Source organism: Medicago sativa, chromosome 8, assembly GCF_051527215.1.
Source record: "Medicago sativa cultivar Bolivia chromosome 8, Bolivia_mono, whole genome shotgun sequence".
Taxonomy (NCBI): domain Eukaryota; kingdom Viridiplantae; phylum Streptophyta; class Magnoliopsida; order Fabales; family Fabaceae; genus Medicago; species Medicago sativa.
Genome location: NC_140756.1, coordinates 52,172,314 through 52,192,447, shown reverse-complemented (window position 1 = coordinate 52,192,447; position 20,134 = coordinate 52,172,314). Strand labels below are relative to the sequence as shown.

The 20,134-nt window shown below is 36.8% G+C and overlaps 1 non-coding gene across 1 annotated transcript; it reads right to left on the bottom strand.

Moving 5' to 3' along the window:
• Positions 1-16,533: 16,533 nt before the first annotated feature.
• On the bottom strand, positions 16,534-16,640 carry LOC146899437 (small nucleolar RNA R71). The gene has a single exon (XR_015024389.1). It is a non-coding gene; the product is annotated as a small nucleolar RNA R71 (small nucleolar RNA).
• Positions 16,641-20,134: the final 3,494 nt, after the last annotated feature.

Sequence of the window (20,134 nt, the reverse complement as noted above, 5' to 3'; positions counted from 1 at the left end):
TAAACACTTCCGGGATGTAGTAGGGGAAGATGTTTGGAAGTATGTGATGCAATCTTTTAGCAGTGGATATATTGATGATAAAATTGCAGAGACATTACGGTTCTTATTCCGAAAGAGAACAATCCTACAAGGCTTAAGAACTTTCGACCTATTAGTCTTTGTAATGTAATTTTCAAAGTCATCACCAAGGTCCTTGTTAACCGTATTCGCCCTTTCCTTGATGATTTGATTGGTCCCTTTCAAAGTAGCTTCATTCCCGGGAGAGGTACACCGATAATGCAATCTTAGCTCGGAAGTGGTCCATCATATGCATACATCCCGTTCTAGAAAAGGTATCTTGGCTTTTAAAATTGAATTAGAAAAGGCCTATGATAGATTGGATTGGAATTTCTTGAACTTACATTGAAGGAGTTCAATTTTCCCACACCCATTGTCTCTTTGATTATGAATTGTTCGAAAGCCACAAACCTTTCTATCTTGTGGAATGGTGCAAAACGACAATTTCAAGCCATCAAGGGGTCTTCGACAAGGTGATCCACTATCTCCATATTTATTTGTTTTGTGCATGGAGAAATTAGCATTGAGCATTCAAAGCAAGGTTCAACAAGGGATTTGGCGTCCGGTGCATTTATCTCATAAAGGTCCAGAGTTTATCTCATCTTCTTTCTTGATGATGTTCTTCTCTTTTGTGAGGCCACTCCGGATCAAACTAAAGTGGTAGTGAACACCTTAAATGAATTTTGTATTGCTTACTGGTATGAAAATAAATGTCCTAAAGTCTAAGGCTATGTGTTTTAAGAGAGTGCATGAGAGTGTTAAACGAAGTATTAAAGAAATATCCTCTATCCGTTTTGTGGCCAATTTGGGGCACTACTTGGGTTTTCCTTTGATACAAGGTCGAGCTACAAAAGATACATATGATTATATTTTAGAGAAGATGCATAGAATACTCTCAACTTGGAAAGGTAATCTCCTTAATAAAGCGGGGTGGGTTTGCCTAGCCAAGTCGGTTACTACGGCAATGCCTATATATACTATGCGGATGCATTATTTACGTTCAAATACGTGTGATAAGATCGATAGAGTCACAAAGAGCTTTATTTGGGGTGGCACGGGTAGTAATAGGAAATGGAACGAGTTAAGTGGTCTCTTGTTACATCCCCTAGGAAATTTTGAGGCCTCACTATTAGAGAAGCTAGATTATCTAATATTGCTCTTCTTGGGAAGTTAGTTTGGAACCTTCTTTATGATCCTCAAAAACTTTGGGTGAGGGTTTTATCTCACAAGTACATAAAAGGTGGCGACATTTCGAACATTAAAGCTAAAGGAAACATTTCTCTAATCTGGAGAAGTATATTAAAGGCGTTGGAAGCCTTGAGACAAGGCTTTCAATTCCGCATTGGTGACGGATCCTCCTCATTACGGTATGATAACCGGACGGGGCTAGGAGCGCTTTGTCACTTGGTTGATTTTGTCAACATTTTGGATACTCAATTACAACTTAAGAATGTTAGTTTTATTGGATCATGGGATTGGAATAAACGAGATGACGATAGTTCCAAACGAACTCAACACGACTATTGATCAATTCCCCCCTCCTTTGGCCTTTAATGATGATATTCAAGATAGATGGGTTTGGGGAGCTTCACAAACGGAAGGTTTCTTGTTCTACAACATATAGTTGGCTTTTATCACGTTATAGAGAGTTGAATGATAATGAAAGTTGGGATTGGATATGGAAATTGTCAATTCCGGCCAAGGTGCAACATTTCATGTGGCTTTGCATGCACGGTGCAATCCCAACTAACAAGCTTCGACATCACCGCAACTTGGCAACTTCACCGGTCTGCCGGCGATGTGGAACATACGATGAAGACGTGCTTCATTGCCTTAGGGATTGTGCTCCATCGTATTTCTTCAGCTTCACATCCTGTAAAACATGGTTACAAACTATGTCTAAAGGAGCTTTTGGTAACATTTTTGCAATAACTATTTGGTGGATACGGCGCTTCGGGAATAATCATATTATTGGCGACAAGCAATGGAAAATCCAAAATGTCATTCATTTTATAAACATTATGCATACTCATCTAACTTCGTTAATATTCACTCCTACGAGCACCCATTAATCGTCACATGGTTAAATGGACCCCACCTCTAGATGGATGTGTTAAGTTGAATATTTATGGAAGTTGTGGTTCTTACGGTGACATTGGTTACGGAGGTTTACTTCGTGATAACAAGGGAAATTGGATAGCTAGATTCTCTTCTGCGAGGGCAAGGGGATGCGCTTTTTGCTGAGCTATTTGGGGTTTACCATGGTTTGATGTTGGCAATCAACAACTCTACTCAACAAGTTATTTATGAAACAGATTCTTTAGAAGTCCTTCGTCTTCTTCAAGATCCGAGATCACTCTCATATGCATGTATACGCCTCTTTGTTGGTGAAGATTTTTGGGCTAAAAGAGCATATTTGTGACACTTCTTTCCAACATGTGCTTCGAGAGGGCAATCATAGCGCATATTTCTTGGCGAAGCTCGGGCGCTCTTTAAGATTAGGTGTGACTTTTTGGCATGCTCCCCTTCGGAGTTGAAGTCGGTCTTGAGGCTTGATGCCCCAGGCCGAGCCTGTTCTTAGAGTTTTTCTCTTTATTTTCTTTTTCTTTGTCATTCTACCAAAAAAATTTGAGGGTATTTTTAGAAGGAAAAAGTTAGCCCAAAGAAATCTTGAAAGGAGTAGTTTTTTATATATATAGTATAGATAAGAAATATATTTGCATTTTTATATTGAGAAATAAAATAAGAGAACTTTTATAAAGAAAATATTTAATCATATAGAACTTGTAAAGAGTCTTATATTAGGCGATAACGAAAAACTTGGAATAGAATTTTAGCGATAACGAAAAACTTGGAATAGAATTTTATAAATAGGTTATATTAGGCGATTCTTTTTTTTTTTTAAAGTCTTATATTAGGAGATAACAAAAAAAAAGTGTTATATTATTCTTAGTAAATTTTTATTTTTGAAAGTATTCTTTGAATAAATACCTTTTGACAAATTCTTTGAATAATTTATATACCCATATTTTGGTAATATATATGTCCATAAACATCCAAAAGAGAGTTCCCGTAAAAAAAAAAAGGTTCTTTTTTTTGTGGTGGCCGGGGTTTGAACCCGGACCTTTGCATATTATCATGGTTGTCTTTATCAACTGAGGTAAGCGACAAAAAAAAAACAAGGGGTTCTGTTTCATCTATAGTAAGCGTTTGTTTTTTACACATTTTAATTCTGTTATTGGAGTCAGCTCTAATTACAGATTTAATTAGAGTCTTCTGTTTATGATTGATGGTAAGCGTTTGATTATAATCTAATTTTCTTTCTCGAATGACGTTTTCTTTGGATCATTCATTCAGACTTCTGCAAAATATCAATTTAAAAAATTTAATGAGGTATTTGCTTTGGTCATTTGTTCATTTTTTTTTCTTTCTGAAAAGGAACGATCATTCGCTCATATAATAATAGTCTTCCTTAAAAAAAATACAGAAATGTAAACGACCCAGTCAAAGTAGAAAGACTTTTTTTTTAATGAGACAAAGTAGAAAGACTTTTTTTTTTTTTTTTGAGAGAAAAAGTAGAAAGACTTGACCACAAATATATTAATATGGATGATGATCAACGTTGTTTTGAGGAATGAGTTTTTCAAGATTTCAATTTTATAATTACATTTCATAAGAATCTATTCCGTATATTTTTTTAAGGAGAATCTATTCCGTATATAAAAGATACATGACCTCCCCCTCTTCCACACAAAAAAAAAAAAAAAACGGAAAATGAGTTTGACACACGAGAGAGATCAATTTATACTAGTTCCTCTCACAACCCGAGAGTAGTCTAATCCCTTTGCACTTCCAATAGATTTTGATTATAATCACTAAGATTACAAATGTTTAAGCACACATTCAAGAGACTTCAAATGCTCAAGCACGCAAGTAAGAGACTTCTAATGCTTAATCACGACCGAAAGAGATTTCTAACAATCTAACTTAATAAAATAAAAGATTTTTTGATTTTACACTTGATATACAATTAGAGGTGTGATAAATTACGAGAATAGAGTAAGACTCTTCAAACTTTAGAGTTTCTAAGATAATAAATTGGTACGAAATTCTTAAATGTTTATGCGCTTTTCAATTGGACAAAGTAATGACATTGTTAAAAACTGTAGTGTCTTGTTAATTTCTCGGATCTTCAGCTCCTTAAATAATGAAGGATATGATAGAAATTAGAGAGGAGCCAACACATAATTTAGAGTTTTTGAGAAGCTTGATTATAGACGTTGGAATGTTTCTTGATTTGGTTAACATCGTTGAAAAGACATTAAAAATTCCCTTGCTTCAATTGGAATTACCTGTTTCATTCCTTTTGTCTTTGAATTTGACTTAGAACGTGATTCGAAGAAGACAAATTGTAATTGGTCAAATGTAGAAAGCGACCCTCCTCTAGAAGAAGACAATGTTGACGTGTCTTATGAATCTTGAGCCTTAGACTTCGAGAGTACGAAGTCTTCAGATGCCGACGCTCCGTAGTCTCGATCTCCGGCAACCTCTAAAGCTAACTCCTCTTCTGATCCAAAGGTTGATTTATGGTTGACCTCTCTTCATATCTTCTACTAAGTCTCTAGCTTCTCTTGTGCTTGAGATACTCTTATATATGTTTAGAACTTGATAAATTTTAATTTATGGTTGTGCATACTTGAACGCATAATAGTAGACCCAATTCTTCAATACTTTGTTATCATCAAAACTTCAGAGGCATTGTACAAAATTCATTTTGTTTCAACAATCTCCTCATTTTTGATGATCACAAACACAAGTATTTAAGGACAATTGTTCTCAATCTAATTAACTAGTTGACTCCGGATTCGAGGTTTGTAAGACCCCCCTTGTTGGTAAGGGTTTTAGGCCCATTGTCAATATTAGATACCTATCCCATTGGAGAGTAGTATCTATATATATATATATATATATATATATATATATATATATATATATATATATATATATATATATCTATCTATCTATATTCTATATAAATCATACTAAGTCATAATTTTTTCTAAACCCTACCTTTCCCCCTTTTATGAAAAAAAAATCATGCTAGGGATTGAATTATGAAAAAAAATCATGCTAGGGACATGAAAAAAAAATCATGCTAGGGATGGGATTGAACCAGGTACCTCATGCTTCCATTTTCCATTTCACATTTATTACCACCAAGGCACTTATGATTTTAATGACATGTGATTGCTTCAATGTTATGCATTCAACATAAATCTTGGGTCCTATTTCTTTCAATCTCACAATCCCTAAATTATTTTTCACCATCATGCAATTGAACCTAATAAACATAACCCCGCCCTTTTTGGTGGCCTAATTAAATTTTATGAAAAATAAGTTACGCAAGGAATTGAATCGGGTAACACATGAAAATTTCATTTTTTTTAAAGTCACTAATGTCATTGCAATTACTTTTTTTTTTGTAGTAGCTCATTTTCATTATTATTTTTTCTTTCAATTACCACAAAACTGTTCCTTTTTATTATTATTGTTCTTTCGATTATCACAAAATCGTTCCTTTTCATAATTATTTTTTTTTATTTCGATTACCACGTAGCAGTTTCTTTTCCTTTTCATTTTTATAGATTTAATAATCTTTGTGGTTAAGACCAATTTTTAGGTGCAGACTTTTGTATATATTTGTTCTTTTGATTTGTCCTTTTTATTGCAGCCCATCTTTTATTTTTGTTGCTTTTTGAGTTAGTATCATAACATAATACTCAATATAACTTTAAAAGTAAGAATATAGACAATTTCATAGTTATGTACGAAGCTCTACAAAAAAAAAAAAACTCCAGGCAGAGGTTAATTTATTTTTAATATCTATTTCACTTCCAATCAATTTAACATTCAATTCATTTTGTCTTCTAATTTCAACGCACAAGAATTTTAGTAGATATTATTATTTTTTTTTACCAAAAATGACTTAATTATCCCATTCATGCATATATCCAATTATCCCACTAAAAAAATATTTTATAGATCATAATGTGCCTCTAATTTGAAAAGAAAGATGGATGAGAAACAAACCAATGAAATAAAAAAATTATCCTCAAATCCTAACTCTCTAAAAACAAATATTTGGAGATGTGTAGAAATGGAAAATAATGGATGGAGAGTGGGAGAAAACAAACAATCAAGAAATGGAATGGAGAAAAAAAGATGAGAAAGAGGAAGAAAAAAAAAAAGGAAGAAAAATATATCGAGAGAGAGAAAGCTGAATCATGATAAAGTGATATGTGGAAGAGAGGGGAGACGGAACTGAGATGTCAAGGAAGAGTTTTCAATGGGAATCAAGGTTTCAATGATCATTAATAAAAGTCAAGGACAATCACTTAAACATGTCGGAGTATATCTTCTAACACCAATATTCTCATGTGGTCAATTATATGCTGCAATTTCAAGAGTGACCTCAAGAAAAGGTTTGAAGATATTGATAACCAATGAAGATGGTAAAGATGATATCGTCGCATCAAATGTGGTTTACAAAGAATTTATTAAAAATGTGCAATAATTTGTATCTACTTTTAGATTTTAAATGTTTTTTGTTGTTTATGTTTCTCACTGACATAAGTTCAATGTAAACAACAACATTAACATTTTCATGAATAGTGAATCACGACATTAACATTTTCATGAATAGTGAATCACGATATAGTATTAGGTATTGCATCAAACCTAACTCGTGCATCGCACGGGTGTAGGTCTAGTATATACTTAACTCATGAAAGAAAATTAAGGTTAGAAACATTTCATTCACATAACAAAGTTAGAGAGGCTAGAGAGAGAAAGTAGGGAGATAGATAGAAGAATAGAAGAGGAAGAAATCGGAGAAGAGAATAGCTAGAGAATGGGAGCTAGAAGAGGAGAGTGAAGCCATAGCTAGAAGATTTTGAAGGTTTAAGGTAAGGGGATATATTCTTTCACTCAAATAAGCTATAATCTCATGTTTCTACTTTTAGGTCATAAATGCTTTTGTGTGAATTTCGATTTTGATGATTTTAAATGTTAATTTTCGTGCTCATAATTGAATGATGATTTTGGGTATGTGAAATTTATGGTAAACTTGTTGTTGGTGCTTAATCTTCATTGTTGTTAAGTGTCGAAAAGAAAACTTTGGAATTTTAACTTAAAATGATGAAGAATGATGTTGTTGTTGTTATTATTGATTGTTGGTGAAATCATGATCATATGACATGAATGTTGTTGAGTTGTGTTGGAGATGATGATTCATGCCTTGGCTGTTGCTAAATGTCTTGTTGTAGTTAAGTTGTTGTGTTTTTGAAGCTTTTATGAAAATGGGTTATAAAATGGAGAAGTTTGTTTTGATGAATTTGAATGAATTAATGAATTTTTTATGATGAATTTGGTTGGTTAGAATTTACTGTTTTTGATTAAAGGTTTTGAGTGTGAAATCGTTTTGGTGACAATCGGGTTTTTGAGTAAAAAAGTCATTTTAAGCACTTTTGTGAAATAAGTCATTTTGGGGTGAGTTAAATTAAGTTTTTTTGGGTTGTCGAACTATGTTTTCGAGTATGTATCAATGGTCTAAGTGATTGGGAAACGTTTGGCGAAAACAAGATCGAAATCGGACTTGAAAACAAACTTTTACGCGCGAAGACGCAAAAATGCATTTCCGCTGTTCCAGTGCAGAGGCACGAGCGTGCGCCTCCCTAGCACGGGTCGTGCGTGGCACTGTGACGGGTGCCACGACCGTTCTGTGTTGAGCACGACCGTGCCGATGCTTTGCGGGGTTCCCGAACATGGATTTTTCACACTTTTCGATCCCAAACGTATACCAATGGTTCCCAAATGATGTGTAAATTCCGCAAGTGCACGGTTTTATCAAAGTAGTAAAAATTATCGTTTCACAAGGAGTTGTTGTAATTATGATTATCTTTTTAATTTAGGATTAGCTGAAAGATTTAAAGTTTGGATTTTTTACATATTGATTGATGTAAAATAATAATAAAAAGCGCCTCGGGATTATTGGTTCATCATAATGTCAAATCTTTCACAATCCAACCCTATATTGAAATCTTATGTTAAATCTATTTCTAAAGACAAGTTTCTCTAAGGCATATCAAGGTTCCTCTTGGAATCAAGGAGTGTGTTTCAATTGCAACCACGCCTATTCTCATCGTTGATTGCTATTGAAACCCATTAAGAACGAAACTTTTAAGGCCTCAAGGTTTACTAGATTATTCTCATGTTTTGTAAACCTTGTCTTATCTCACATGTCCAATACTAACCTTCTTTGTTCGATCCTTCAGGTTATTATTTGAAATATGAAATAAGAATGGTGAGATTAGATTAAGAAATAGATTTACATAAGATTAGGGTTCTAGGCTTAGTTTGATAGGATTAGGTCATTAGACTCATCCAACAATCCCAAGACAAAGAAATCTACCCACTCATGTTCATCGTAGAAAAAGAGATTAAAGAGATGGAGAAATAAGACATAAAAGTAAATAAGCGAAAGTAAAGAACAAGAATTATAAAGAACAAGAAAAACAAGAACTTCGATTCAAAGAAATAATTGTCACAAAGAATTCCCAAGAACAAAAGATGATTCTACAAGTCTGATGGCTCCTCTATTTTTATCTAAAGGAACAACATAAAATTGCAATAAATCGAGACATAGATTTGTACTAAATCGGCATATAAATTTACACCAAAACGGCACATAAAATATGCACCAAATCGGATAATAAACTTGTACCAAATTAGACAATGAAAATGCACTAAATCTTCCCAAAGTAGCATGCACGGTCGTGCTGCGGGGCACACGAACGTGCCTTCTTGAAAAAGCAAAAGCAGCAAAGGGTGGCATGAGATCGTGCACGGCCATGCTTATCTTGGCACGGACCGTGCCGACCGTTCGACGTTGGCAGGCACGGTTTGAATAAGGGGGCGCACGATAAGTGCATTTGCGAGCACGACCGTGCGCGATAGATGGACAGAAATTCCCATCTTTTCTCTTCTCTAGAAAGCTCTCGTCACTCATCATTCTTCAAATGTGCCTAAACCATGCTTTCGGATCCCTTCTTTTGTGTTCAAACTTCATTCTTCATCACTTTAAATCACGAGATTAAAACAAACAACTTGAAGTAAAATAGTTATAAAAACAAACTAAAGCAAACATAATTCTACTAAATAAATGCTTAAGAATCACTAAATTATTGACTTATCAAACTCCCCCATACTTGAATCTTTTCTTGTCCTCAAGAAAAAGACATAAACATTAGCGGCATTAACAACACAATAACATAAATCAAAAACTTTTGTTTCTTCCAAGGCTTTGTTTTCAGCGTACACTAATCACAACTTCAAGTATTTCTCATGAACCTATTCAACCCAACAACAAGTTTCAAGTGAGTGTGTGCGTGTGTAGTCCATCTTTTTCTTCTTGAGAAACTCAAAGAGTGAAGGGGACTTCAACAACATCATTTTGACGAATATGTCACCACCAAACTTGAAGCCCTATCTTTCAACCCACAAATCCCCGAAGTGAGTGGAACGATTCGGTCAAAAGCCTTTAAGGCTATTGAACACCATGAGAGGGTTGTTACACTTGGAAAGCTCATAGAATCCCTAATTTTGGAAGAAGAGTTCGTGGATTTGAAGGCTGGAGATTTGTGAATCCCTTTATGAGAAGCTAAAAGCTAACCTTCGTATTTGAACTTGCAATCGAGTTATCTAGCTTTCCGGGTCTTCGTTTGCAACCTTTGATTTCAGTTTTTGCTCTTCTTCTATTTGGTATTGTTATGTGTTGTATTGAGACATAACGGTCCAATTTTGTAATGCTTCGACAATGTTTTGTATTATTTTGTTGATTCAAAGCCGAATATTTCTTTGTTGTCGAATTTTAAATGTTTGTGCTATTTTTATTTTCACACAATAGGCTTACACTTTCCAGTATGTGCCTTTTATTTCGACATATTATCAAAAGAAATTCATTCCTTTGACAAATTGTAAATGGCAGAGATTTTCAATTTTCGGGATAATAATTATTTGCAACAAAAGACTACTTGCAAATAAATCAAAATTTGTAACGAAATCCATAATAAACATAACTCTTTGCCCCCACTTTTTGTTATTGACAAACTGTCAAAAAGGCTACTAAATAGGAATCACATCTATTTTGGCTTCAACCACCTTTTTTGGTTTCAACCCACAACTTTGAATACCAAGGCAACTAATGCCAAATTTTACCATTTGGTTTTCAATTAGGAACCATACAAATTCCTTATCATAGATACAATCAACTTTATGGCCAATTAACCATCATTTCCTTAAGCTTCAACCTAAGTATTTCGATAGTATCTTCACTAGTGGTCTCTTAACCGGCTTTTGCTAAGTGCCATCCACTAAGGCCTTCTTAATCTCATGTTCGGCTAAACAAGCTGTGATTTTGCTCTAAGCATTTTGCTCAGATGTGATGATCATCTTCATCATTCCCTAAGGTTAGGGAACTTAGATCTTCCAAACTAGGTTACGTGTCGAGAGTTTGGTCTTCAAGGCTTGCAAAGCAATGCCTATTTTGGATCTCTCGGTGCCTTCTCTGTTGAGTCTTTATCAAGGGGTTCTTCCCCTTGTAATTTTTATTGTAAGCATACTTCTTTGACTCAAAGGAAGTACCATTTTTGTTATCAACAATACCGGCACTTCCTTTCACCACATTATTTTCCCATGTTGCACATTCTTATGGGTCGGCGAACCCATTTTTGATCAGGTGCATAAGGATTAAAAGCTTTTCCTTGTCCACTTTTATTGACGGAATTGGTGGTTGAAGGAGTTCTTTTGATGAAAATAATATAACTCTTAGTAAAGGAAAACTTAGGTCTATGATCACGAGACCATTTCCCTCTTTTCTTAGGTTTTGGGATGGAACTTTCAAGGCCTTTAGTTGCCTCTTTGTCAAATACAACACTACATCTAGGTCAAAGCATTACCTTAGAATTCTTCACTGCATCGATTGACGAAGTCAATCGGTTCTTCTTCATCCGAAGGATAGGCTACCTTCAACTTCTCGTCAAACCGAGGTTACGGGGTAGTCTCTTCGACGTATCCTGCATCTTTAGTGATGTCCACCATTTGACATTCTGCAACATCGTATACTCGCTTTAACTTCTGCTTCACAAACAAATCTTCGACAACGTCAACAATTTCTTCAACCATATTGCAGCCTGCAATGTCGGTGTACATCATACTCGCATCTTTCAAAGGATCAGATTTTACGTCCATTTGAGGCTTTGGCTTGTCTCCAAACTTCAGCCTTCCTTCATTAAGACCTTTCTGAACCAAATCCCTAAAAGAGAACATCATGAGGTGTTATGTTCCAAATAATTAAGGTATATGAAAAAACCTCTTTTTCTTACGTTGCTTTAGTGGTGGGATTTTAAAATCCTTAGGTGCTACCACTTGACCATCGGCAACTAAGAGATCATAAATCTCGTCGCATTTGGTTACGTCGAACGTATATGTTTTGGGAACATATCTTTCATTGCTTGGTTCGACAGATTATTCCCATCTGAGGGCCTTAACCATTTACATGTATAAGGCGGCCCTGGTCTTAGTTCAGCAATGTCAACCTCCTACCTTTCGACATCGCCAAAAGCTATGTCGAATTCTTGGTCACTTTCGTTTGATTCAACATAAGCAACCTTTTCTCTTTTGTGATATTTCGAGTTCTAGCTTTCTCAGTCCTTATTCTTTCGACATGTCGAACTCTATCGGTCAACTAGGCCATATATCTCAAGTGTTGAGTGTCTAGCTTCTTCTGATGGAATAATCTAGGCCACTAGCGGCCATTTCAACTAAGCGATGCTCATGCACTTATGTGAAACATCTTGCCTTTAACAACACGAATCTATTGCGATAATCATCAATGGATTCAGCATGATTTCTCTTGACACTTGTCAATTCCTTTAGACTTATTTTAGATTGGCCCATGTAGAATTGTTCATGGAATAACCTCTCTAATTGAGTCCAATTTTGGATCGAATATGGTGTAACGGTAGTAAACCATGTGAAGGCATACTTTGTTAGAGAATTTGGAAAGTATTTCAACCTCAAATTCTCATCATTTTCTAGATCTCTGCCTCTGTCAAATATCGTGTGATATGTTCGACGGTGGACTCGGTGGTATATCTTCCAAACTTGGTGAACTTAGGACTTTTGTAACCCCTAGGACGTTCAAACTGTAATACCAATTCCAACAAAGGAGAAACAAAGTTTGGCTTATGCAGGCTGTAACGCCCTATTTCTATTAAAGCGATAAAAACACGCGAATAAAGAATATATTCAAGAAATAGACGCTACGTCTTCAACAAAATTCCAACAACATGCATATATGAAAATTCTCAACGGTTGCAACAGATAAAAATCATACATCACCAAAGTTTACATGTCATAAGATCAACATAAATTCATAAAGAAAATCTCCAAGACCGACAAATGGGCAAAATCTCCACAATCATAAGCAAAATCGAAATCAAAAGTGACACCTAATTAGAGCCTAAACCTAAGACTCTAAGGAACCGACGACGGACATTTGCTTCCGCTATCCAAGCAATCACCAGGCAACTCACCGAAAGCAAACTACTCCTGCACTCCGTCTACCCATTCATACAAACGGTAGGCGGTCAAAACCGATGAGTCATTATTTAGACTATTTTTATATATTATTTAGTTTCGTTTTATTTAGATTTGGTTTTATTTTATTTTAATATTGTTTCCTTTTTGAGTTATTTTACTTCAATTGCCTATTTTTATATTTCGGGGAAAGAATATTGGATGGAAGGAGTCTTGGAACAAAAGAAAGGAGTCCGGAACTGATTCGGAGCGAAAATACGAAAGATTCGGGAACAAAAATATATTCCCCCAAGTCGAAGCTTGGCACGGCCCGTGCCAACATGTGGCACGGCCGTGCCACCCTCTAGAAGTCCCTTTTGCTGCTTTTGCTTAGGGCCCAAGCTACTCTGTTTTAGTTTTACCAAAAAGCCCTTGTAATTGCTTAGATTTTAAGTCGAATGTAAGCTATAAATAGAGTAGCTCCCCATCACAAATATTCATCTTTATGTCTTGGAATTCAATAGTGACAATTGTTTTCTTAATAAAGTTCATATTTTTATTTCTCTGCTTTCCCGCAATTTATTTTATGCTTTCTCTCTTCTTCCCCATGTCTACGATGAACATGAGTGAGTAGACTTCTCTTGTCTTGGGATTGTTGGATAAGTCTAATGACATAATCCTAATCAAACCAACCTTAACCCTAATTTCATGCAACCTTAATTTCTAATCTAAATTCATCGTTTAAACATGAATTAACCATTATCAAATTGTGGAAACAAAAGTGGAGGGTTTGATAATTGTTAATCCATCATCTCAAATAGCAATTCATAATGCAAAAGCGGAGCTTTGATATTGGAACAAGTGAATTTAGACAAGAATTGCAAAGGCGAGTGAAATAGTCTTTGCAATTCTTGAGACATGTGTAGTGTCAATCCTTATAAGCTTCTTCTAGTAATCAATTCAGCGAAATAGGCTTGGTTGCTAGGGGTAAACTCTCACTTGGACTTGGTCGGAAAGGTGAGAGGCTAAAGGGAAACCGGTCTTTAGAAATTAGGTGTAAAACATGAAATTAGAAGTTAAAGTCTTGGCTAGTGAAGGACTTGTTATTATGACAGAACCAATGATCCCAAGGCTCTCTTTATTATTGTTATTTACTTTCAACCAGCTGAACCTCCTATTTTATAATCTTTCTTCTCCTCTAATCATTCTCTAAAGGTTAGTTAAATTGAACAACTCCCTAGCAGAACGATACTCTCTTTTACTACTACTTCGATAGACGGTGCACTTGCGGTTTGGCCTATCAAGTTTTTGGCGCCGTTGCGGGGGAGTTAACTAATTTAATTAACTTTTTCTTAGTGATTAGAATTCTCTTCTTTTTCTTTTCTTTTTCTTCTTTTACTCTTTTCTTTTCTTTACGTTATCGTTAACTTCTTGGGTTCTCAATTTTTTATGCGAAAAACCGGAAATCGAGTGGTATTCATTCCGAGATCGAAAGGTTTTTACATAAAAGAAATAGAGACGCACGAAATAATATTGTCATGGCTGATCGCACTCTCAAAGAGTATGCAACGCCCTCTATGGCTTAGCCACAAACTATTATTGTGTACCCAACGGTTGAGGATGACAACTTTGAAATCAAGCTTGTCCTACTTAATTTGGTGCGGCAAAATCGGTTTTCGGGATCCCCGTCGAGGATCCCTATCGTCAGATCTCTGTTTTCCTAAGCATTAGTGGAACCATAAAGGAGAACCAAGAAGCCGTAAGACTTCATCTCTTTCCCTTTTCCTTAAGGGATAGAGCTAGCGCTTGGTTGCATTCCCTTAAAGTCGGTTCCATTACTTCATGGGATCAAATGAGGCAAGCATTCGATGACCGTCCGTCATTGCATGTTTTTAGTTGTTATTTGTATTGTTTTTGTATCATAAAGAGAGACAACTACCTATAATTCATGGCGAAATCGGACGAAATTGGGAACGGGTGCTCAAAGAGGATAAAAGAGGAAAAGTTCCTAAAAATGCAAGCCATCGTGCCACGAAGCCTTTCATCGTGCCACGATGCTAGGTCAAAATTAATGCTGTCCTCACTGGAATAATCGTGGCACGATGACTCCCCAACGTGCCACGATGGTGCGTTCGCCAACTTTGTGAGTGTGATCGATCTGCCGACAAGCGTGCATCCGATGTACGATCGTGCCACGATGACTCACCAACGTGGCACGATGGTACGATACGGTTGGCCACCAAAATGTGTCTATAAAAGAGAAGCTTGGCCAAAGGTTTGAGACACGAAGTTTTATGGGATTTTAAGCATAGAGGAACAAGGAAACGAAGGTGCAAGCTCTTAGAGTCATACCAACTCTCAAGTTGGTAAGAATTTATGTATGCTTTTATCATTTATGCTTATGATAGTTTAGTTATGAGTAGCTAAACTATAAGTTTGATTGAGCCATGATGATGCTATTGTAATATATGAATCAGGTAGTTGTACTCTCTCTATTATCAATATTAATCAGTCTTTATTCATTTTTACTTGTGCTTAATGCTTTTCTAAAGTAATTGTTGGAGGACCACTAACCATAACTACTTCAATTATGATTAAGAAATGATTTTGGGAACCAAATGACCACTAACCCCTGGCTTTTGATCTTGATCTAGTAAACTTGTTTAACTCAACATTAGGAGCCCGAGAGATGGGAAATTGAGGGTTATGACACATAAGTTAACGTTCTAATATTGCTTCCTAATGTTATTGCTTTGCCACGTAGACTCGGGATAGAGTAGGCGATTCTAGCTTAGGAATGGGTATTGATGCGCGAGAGTGATCAATGCTATTTTGTTAACTTGTCGTAAAGAAAGATTAATAAGTGAGAAGTAGAGAGAGGACAATTATCTCATATAGAGCAATAGCGGATTCAACGGCTTAATCATTCATCTCAATATAATTTACTGTCGCAATTTACTTTACCGTTTGTTACAATCAAATACCAACTGCCTAGGGCAACCTCATAAACTTTTACATCCTAACGAATAACGAACTTGTTAAGTTGAAGTTAAATACAGTCCTCGTGGATCGATATTTTACTACTTCGATAGACGTTGGTACACTTGCCAATTTCCTATCAAGTTTTTGGCGCCGTTGCGGGGTTGTTGAATCATTTCAACAAGGCAATATCGTTATTAATTAGGATTTACGCAATTTATTTTTCTGTCATTTAATTTCTGTCATAGATTTTCTGTCATTGTTATTTTGTTTTGAGCGGTGCTACTGAGGTACTTTGTTATTTATGCGAGGTAGAAGAGGTGCGGACGATTTGCAATTCAATCCCGAAATTGAAAGGGCTGCGAAAGCCAATCGGAAAGCTGTCCGGTTGTCCAAATCTGTTCCACCGGCTGCACGAGAGCGATTACCTAGTCTTGCTATCTTTGAAAGCGAAACAATTACTTCCCCGATTCGAGTGTCATGGGAGAACCACCTAGACCAAAGTTGGGGGATTATGGGTTAGCTTTACACCATGGTCAATTGACTCATACCTTTCAACCTGCTAACCCAGTTGCGTTTGATATCAAATCCTTTGTCTTGAATGGGTTGAGGGATAAACGAGTTCGATGGGTCGAATCTATGAGCCCTCATGAACACTTAAGCCGTTTCGCCGAAACTTGCGAGTTTTGTGTGCCCCCGGCCACCGTGGTCGAGAGCCAAAAGAAACTTAGGCTATTCCCATTCACATTAACCGGTAGAGCCAAAGATTGGTTACTAACCATCCCTAATGGAACCATTGGAAATTGGGGAGAGTTAGAACTTAGGTTCTTAGCCAAATATTTTCCTATGTCCAAATTTTGGGATAAAAGGATGGAGATATCAGTTTTCAAACAAGGAGAAAGTGAATCACTCTATGATGCTTGGGAGCGATTCAACTTGCTTCTCAAACGATGCCCCAATCATGAGTTAACCGAAAAACAAGATCTCCAAATTTTCATGAAGGGTTAACCTACAACAATAGAATGTTCCTAGATGCATCAGTGGGGGTAGTTTCAAGAACAAAACTGATCATGAGGTTTTGGAGTTAATAGAAACCATGGCTAGCAATGAGTATCGTGGCTTGATGTTAAGAAGAAAGAAAGAGGAGTGTTTGGGGTGAGTGACCAAACTGCTATCTTAGCCAACCAAGCCGCAATGAACAAGCAACTAGAGACTCTAACCAAAGAGTTTCATAGTTATACTCTAGCCAACAAACAACATGTCGCTTAATACATTGCCGAGGTGTGATTTATGTGGAGAAGGGCATCCAAATGGAGACTGCCTACTGAAGAATCATTTGAGGAAGCTAACTACATGGGAAGCTACCAAAGACCTAATCAATACTACAATTCGGTATCAACAGGCATCCTAATCCGAGCTATTCAAATAACAACACTTTGAATCCTTTGCCGCCAAATCCTCAACAACAACAACGGCAACGAAAGCCATCGGCTCTAGAGGAGACGATGATTAACTTCATGAAGATGACTCAAGGCAATTTTGAAGAAATGAAGAAGAGTCAAGAAGCTGAAAAGAAAGAACAACGAAGCTTCAAGAAAGATGCTTGAAACTCAACCGGGTCAATTAGCAAAGCAACCGTCCGAACAAAACAAAGTAGGATTCTCGGGTAACACAACCGAGAACCCTAACAATGAATCTTGCAATGCTATTGAATTGAGAAGCGAGAAAGGTGTTGCCACCTATTGTCCAAAAGAAGGTTGAGGAAGTAGTAGTGGAAGAAGAACAAAATGGTGAAGTTGAAAAGATTGATGAGGAGATAGTTGAAAAGAAAAATGAACAAGGAGAAGTGGAAAATGAAAAGAAGAGAAAAATGGAGGAGGAAAAACATGAGAAGTTGATAGATGAAGACTCCATCTTAAGGAGAACAAAGAGCCGGATATTGAAGGATGGGGATAAGCCTCAAATTATCCCATCATATGTTAAACTTCCTTATCCTCATCTGGCTAAAAAGAAGAAGAAGGAAGATGGACAGTTCAAAAAGTTCATGGATCTCTTTTCACAGCTCCGAGTTAATATCCCTTTCATTGAAGCACTTGATCAAATGCCAACATATGCCAAGTTCATGAAGGAGTTGTTAGCTGGTAGAAGAAAGCCCAAAGACGATGAAAACATTTCTCTCTCAGAGAATTGTAGTGCTATTCTTCAAAAGAAACTTCCACCAAAGCTGAAAGATCCCGGTGCCTTCACTATTCCTTGCTCCATTGGGCCGGTAAACATCGGAAGAGCTTTATGTGATCTAGGGGCAAGTATTAACTTGATGCCTCTATCAATGATGAAGAAACTTGGATGTGGTGAACCAAAGCCAACAAGGATGACTCTCACACACTAGGCTTGATAGATCAATCTCTCATCCTTTTGGTATACTTGAAGATGTACTAGTCAAGGTCAATGAACTAGTATTTCCTGCTGATTTCGTGATCTTGGATATGGCTGAAGATGAAGAGATGCCCCTCATTCTCGGAAGACCTTTTCTTGCAACGGGTCGTGCTTTGATTGACGTTGAAATGGGACGGCTTGTGTTGCGTTTCCATAACGAACAAGTTGTGTTTAACATCTTTGAAGCAATGAAGCATAGACTCGAAAACCCTAATTGTTACCGGATGAATGATGAGGAAGAATTTATTGAAGATAATGCGGTCGAGGAAGGAATAGAGCAACTAAAGGAGAAAGATCCGAAGGCGCATCCTCCCAACATAGAAGACATGTTTACGGGTGGCCATCCAAGAGACAAAGAGGGAGTGGTGTTCGATTATCCTTAGAAGTCATCATACGTCAAGCTATTGACGTTAAAGAAGCGCTGGATGGGAGGCAACACATCGGATTTACATTCACTACGGTATGTTTTATTTGTCCTTTTTACTTTTATTTTGAAAACAAAGCAAAAAAAAAAAAAAACAGCAAAAATATGATTTTGAAAACGGGGACTTGACTTAAATTTTGTGATCATCGTGGCACGATGGCATTGTATCGTGGCACGATGGGAGACCAAGCAAGAAGTGTTTGTCTTGGATTATTCGTGTCACGATGATATCCCCATCGTAGCACGATAATCAACCCAGAATTATGATCGTGGCACGTTTCTTATGAACGTGGCACGATGATAGTTATTTTTCAAAAAATTTAACCGTTACAAACCTCCATCGTGGCACGATGACCCCGTATCGTGGCACGATGGACGCTCCTCTATATATACATCCAACCCATTTTCTCATTTCCATCATTTCACCTTAACCAAACTCTGCCCAAATTTCGTCCATTCATCTTCCATCTCTCAAATTCGTCCCTTAATCACTAAAATTTCACACCCATCACTTATACAAACATCCTTCACCATCATTTTCATTCAACCATCAAACTTTTCCACATAATCAAACCTTACCCATTTTTCTCAAAACCTAACCCTTTTTCAAAACCCAATCTCACACATAGCCCACAAATGGCCTCAACATCCAACAAACGTGCTAGGGGAACCAAAAGACTCAACAAACCCAATCATCCCAACAACCCGAATATGCTAAGTTTAAGGATGAAGCACATTCGGAGAGATTTGAATACATCAAAGGTTTCAAATTTTCGGGTGAAAGGAAGTTTGACTTTGTCAATCTTCAACGTTACCCGCAAATTGAAACAACAATGAAGGCTCTTGGGTGGATGAAGTTGAACAATTTGGTCACAAAGGAGAGTAACCGAACAATTGCTCTAGAATTTTTCGCAAATGCTTTTGGGAGAAAGGACAATAGATCTTTTGTTCGAGGAAAGAAGATTGATTATAGCCCTAGAGCCATCAATGCATTGCTAGGGCTGCAAGCTCCAAGAGATTGTCATGTGGAGTTTAGAAGGCAAAAGAGCACCAACAATTTTCCATCCGATGATGATCTTCGGCAAATTACGCATGAAATTGGTGAAATAGGTGCCGACTATGTGAGGTCCAAGCACTTGGAATTCCAACTCGGATGGATGTGGTGGATCTCAAGCCACTCTATAAGGCTTGGGCTTCATTTATCCATTCTAATGTGGAAAGTGTTTCTGCTACTTCGAGTTGCCTATGGATAGGTTGTTCATATTGGAGGCTATTATCTTTGGGTATGGGATCAATGTGGGAAGATTGATCAATTTGAGCATTCAAGAAATGGCGGATTGTGAATCATCGGTCACTTTGGGGCATTGTTGTTTGATCAATGCTTTGTGCAAAAAGGAGGGTGTTCCGGAAGAACTCGGAGACATCATTTTCAAATCCAAAGGAGTGATCAATGACAACCTTTGCCATGGTGAAGTTCGAAAAGAAGAAGGGCCGTGAAGGACAACAAGGACACTAAAGCTGATGCGGGACCATCTCGTGCACAACCAATGCAAGAGGATATGCCTCAACAACCACCTCTACACCCGATGATGCTTGATTACA